Source organism: Rattus rattus, chromosome 1 (genome assembly GCF_011064425.1).
Source record: "Rattus rattus isolate New Zealand chromosome 1, Rrattus_CSIRO_v1, whole genome shotgun sequence".
Lineage (NCBI taxonomy): Eukaryota > Metazoa > Chordata > Mammalia > Rodentia > Muridae > Rattus > Rattus rattus.
The window spans coordinates 172,880,609-172,885,514 of record NC_046154.1 but is presented as its reverse complement, the minus strand read 5'-3'; the positions used below and the strand labels follow the sequence as shown (position 1 = coordinate 172,885,514).

Sequence of the window (4,906 nt, the reverse complement as noted above, 5' to 3'; positions counted from 1 at the left end):
TATGCATGTCCTTGAGCAGAGCTACATAAGACATTTTCCTTCCCCTCCTCCCTTCCCTTCCCCTACATCTTCCTTCCTTCCTTGCTTCCTTTCTGTTTTTTTGTTTTGTTTTGTTTTGTTTTGTTTTGTTTTGTTTTGTTTACAAGACAGCGTTTCTCTTTGTAGCCCTGGCTGTCCAGAAACTTGTTTTGTAGACCAGGCTGGCCTCTAACTCAGAGATCCACCTGCCTCTGCCTCCTGAGTGCTGGGATTAAAGGCCTGTGCCGCCCCGGCTGGCATAGGTGAGGCATTTTCTTTTTTCTTTCTTTTTTCTTTTTTTTTGGAGCTGGGGACCGAACCCATGCATTTTCAATCATTGTTTCAACTCTCACTCTCTCTCCAAATGAAAACTGAAGATTTATGAAGAGCCTTAAGTCTCAGTTTCCTCCTATTTAGTCTGGTTTCTTGTTTTACTTAAACAGAGTCTCAGTCTGCAGCCCCAGCCTGAACGGGAAGCCGCCGTCGGACCAAACTGACGTTCGACTTTGCTTCATCTCTTGCCTCTACCCACTGAGTGCTGAGATTCCTGCTCGAGGCTCCGGGCTCAGTCGGCAGCATCACAGAGTAAACAAAAACAAACGCTTCTGACCCCATTACGTCCCACACTGTATTGGAAACCATAAGAAGTTAACAAATGGAGAAGAAATACAAGAAAAAGAAGATGCTTCCAAAGGTTGCTTCCACCTCCCCGCTTTGGTTTCCCTCCTAAAACGGCTCTCATGACCTACTTTGGCTGGCACTCTGCTCATCTGTTGGGTGGTTTGCCCCAGCGTCAGGGCTGTGGTGGCTAGACTGACTTCTGACTTGCGCGCACATTTTTTTCCCCTCATTAATCCTTTGTACAGAACAGACGCCCTGGGTGCAGTTTTAGGCGAGAAGAATGTCCAAAATATGTGGGTGTGAATTTTGCCAAAGGGTCAGTTGAATTCAGAGCACGGACACCAGCCTGGAAGCAGGGTCACATTTTAATGGAAAAAATGCACACTCAGCAAGGCATGGTGCTTTTCAAAGAGGTGATTGCCAGCCACCGGGAACACAGGAGGAGCAGGCATTGGGGTGGAACTGCCTTGAACCAGGGCTCTTGTGTACCCTGACTGCTGGTGGGCGGGGCCCACAAGTACTACCGGGGAAACAGGGAAAGGAGGTATGATTTATGTTGGGGGATCACTAGCTGTAACTCTTTAAAGAGAAAATAAAAATCCTCTAAGGAATTCAATTTAAAAAGACTTTGCAATTATGAGTGGGGGAATACCAGGAAAAGTTTCTCAAGGGAAGATGCTGTCCCATATACATACAGGGAGCTATGAACAAGTGATGGAATAGAAATTTTGTTAATTCCACTTAAAACGAAGCAACCACTTCTACCTTTGCGCTTCAGAATAAAAGCATAAAGCTCTCGAGTATAATTGGTTGTACGTGCAACTATTTCTTCTCAAGAATGTCTTTGTGTTTGTTAATGTGTTTGGTGTCGTCTGTAAATAAATAACAAGCAACGTACATGACGTCCATTCCCTTCTGTAAGTTACCCAGCTACTGTTTGGATGGTTGGTTTGTGTTTTGAGACAATGTCTCACTATGCAGCCCCAACTGTCCTGAAACTCACTTTTGTAGACCAGGCTGGTCTTGAACTCGGCGACCTACCTATCTCTGCCTGCCAAGTGTTGGGATGAAAAGCACGTGACACCACATCTGGCTAAATAAAATTAGTTTTTACCTATTTAAGAGAAATATAGAAGCATTTAGTTATTTTAAGAAAATCCACGTCGGTAGTAATAAACATTTTATTTTATATTATTATAGCTAGCTGTGGGGGGCTACTGAGCAAGGCAAAGTTTCCAAGAGCAAACCCAACGGATATGAAACATGATAATTTAACTGCAGCCGGACGGTTTTACAATTCAAACTATCAGTCAGTTCCTTCAGAGGAGCAAGGATGGTGAGGGCTATGGAAGCAAGACATCAAGGAAGGAAGACAAAATCTTAGGGTTGCTGAGCCTGAAGAAGGCGGGGCTAGCCTATCAGAGGAGACGCAGCAAAGGCTGAAGATCAGGCTGCCTCCTCGTGGAGTCTGTTCGCAGAGTGGAAAAACTATAAACCAGATACATTTGGGCTTGGTGTTGAATTCTTCAAATGAGATAGCCAGCACAGAGGAGCTGCAGAAGAAAGTCCAGTGGGAAGATGCCGCTAGAGTGGGGTGGAATCCCAAGGTACACCTGCAGCCCCCACTCTGCCAAAGGCCTTGGGAACACAAAGCTCAAAGCTAAATTTATTAAAAAATGAAAACAAACAAACAAACGAAAACCAGCAACAACAAAGGAAAACCATGAAAACAACCAAACAGCTATAGAATTAAGAAAGCATAACTTTGGGCTGGAGAGATGACTCAGAGGTTAAGAGCACTGACTGCTCTTCCAGAGGTCCTGAGTTCAATTCCCAGCAACCACATGGTGGCTCACAAGCATCTGTAATGGGCCCTCTTCTGGTGTGTCTGAAGACAGCTATAGTGTATACATAAAAATAAATAAATCTTTAAAAAAAAAAGGAAGCGTAACTTTTTTTTTTTTTAAGAAGTATTTATTTATTTTATGTATACAAGTACACCAGCAGAGGGCATCGGATCTCATTCCTGATGGTTGTGAGCCACCATGTGGTTGCTGGGAATTAGAACTCAGGACCTCTGGAAGAGCAGTCAGTGCTCTTAACTGCTGAGCCATCTCTCCAGCCCCTGAGGAAGCGTAACTTTAAGGCATGAAATACACGTTATAAAATAACATGCTTCCCAAATACTTGTTGAATTTGTTAGAGTGGTGAAGATCAGCATAATTTTTATCAGGTTTTCTATGTTGCCCATTATAGTTTAGGACCTCTGGACTCAGGTGACCCTCCTAAGAGAACCCTGTGTAAGTGAGCCTGCTGATATATGCAGTCACGTGGGTCCCCATTATTTTTTGCATATTTGCATATATAACATTTTCTCACTTTTAAAGGAATTATTTTATGTATATGAGTACACTGTAGCTGTGTTCAGACAACACCAGAAGAGGGCATCAGATTCCATTACAGATGGTTGTGAGCCATTGTGTGGTTGCTGGGATTTGAACTCAGGACTTGTGGAAGAGCAGTCAGTGTCCTTAACCACTGAGCAATCTTGCCAGCTCCTATTTTCTTTCTCTCTTTCTTCCTTTCTTCCTTCCTTCCTTCCTTCCTTCCTTCCTTCCTTTCTTTCTTTCTTAAATTTTATTTTTGGCAAGCCACTTTAATTTACACCTTTAATGAGGTCTGTGATTTCTTGAACTGTCTCACCTTGCTCTTGTGCAGAGAGGAGTTTAGAGTTTCAGTCATCATCAGGAGGGATCCCCAATTCTTCCTCTGTCCACTGTGACGGATCTGGATATGAAAAGTGACCCAGCACAGCATCCGAGTCATGCCAAAATCGCCAAAGAATCCAGAAAGAACTCGCCCTGGATCCCCTGGCACTGGGTAAGCTGGGGAAACTCCCTGTACCGGGGCTGAATGTGTACACCACCGCCATCGTGGCGGACTCCACGGTCTCTAGCTGCCTGCTCGTGGCAGCCCGGGAGCAGGAGGTCTCTTACGAGACTGAAAGGTGCCAGGCAGGTCAGCGCAGACATCCTGGCGGGAGAACAGTCCCCACCCCTGATGCGTCCTATTTTCTTTCTTTATGGACTGGAAATAATCGAATCAAGGTCCAGAGGATTCCGATACTTGCATTAAGGAGAAGGGAAAAAAATAGCTGAAGCATTTCTTCTCTATTTAATAAATGAACCCAGAAAAACTGTATCTTCTATCGGGGAAACGATTGAATCCAAATCCATACCACAGACAAAAATCAGTCTCACGAAGATCGATAACTCAAAATTGCAAAAGCCAGGACTTTTTTTTTTTTTTTTTTTTTTGCAGCTAGTGTGGGACAATACCTCAATGGTAAGAAATGATCCATAACACAAGACACAGACATCCTGGGGCATAAAAGAGAAACTTACTGACCATATTAGATCTCTCAGAAAACACTACAAGAAGACCTAAGAGCCCCGGAAAGAATGGAAGGGTTGGTAAATGCCACAATCACGTGCTGGTCCAGAGGAAGGACCTCCAAAGGATAACATTTTCCGCCCTCTAGAATAAAAGGTGCAAGTTCATGACCGCAGGTGTGTGGTGTGGATGACAAAACATGGGACAAAGGGTACACCACCTCGTTTCTAATTAGGCTACATAGATTTGAATCCTCTCGAAACCACCAGCTTTGTAAACCCAAGAAAGCCCCAGAGTCAGGGGTTGCCGAAAATAGAGGCCAGTGTCTCCTGCACACGTCTGTGGGCAGTGGAAAAAGCAACAACCATGTTGGATAGAATTTTTTATTCTCAAGTTAAAGATAAGCACCTCCCCAGGCCACACGGATTCCACACTAGCAATATACTGTTTGCTTAGATTATTATAGTTCGTTTAAAATTGTTTCAGCCAGAGGCAATCAATTTATTTTTATTAGATTTAAATTGTGTATGTGTGTGAGCGTGGTTCCGACGCTGGGGTCGGGGGAACGCCGCTGGGCAGTTTAAACGTAGAGACTGCTTCCCCAATTGAGCTCCAGGGAACGGTGGGTACACTGCTCAGTGGTGGGACAATATAGCCTAAGATGTGGGAGGCTGAAGCCGGGGTTCCCTGACTCCGAAGCACCCAGTCACTGCTGGAAACTGAGCAGGGGGGCCAGGAACGGAGGGTCAGGGGTCCACTGGCCTGCAACGAGGAGCCGGGGCAGGGGTTTCTCAGATTCCTGGACAGCCAGAGAACGGAGGAGGCCCACGGGCTGAGGATGAGCCCCAGGAGGGGGTGTGTGTGGGGGGTGGGG

At 45.1% G+C, this 4,906-nt stretch overlaps 1 pseudogene; it reads right to left on the bottom strand.

The window, feature by feature from the left end:
- Positions 1-3,373: 3,373 nt before the first annotated feature.
- On the bottom strand, positions 3,374-3,671 carry LOC116889984 (annotated as a pseudogene).
- Positions 3,672-4,906: the final 1,235 nt, after the last annotated feature.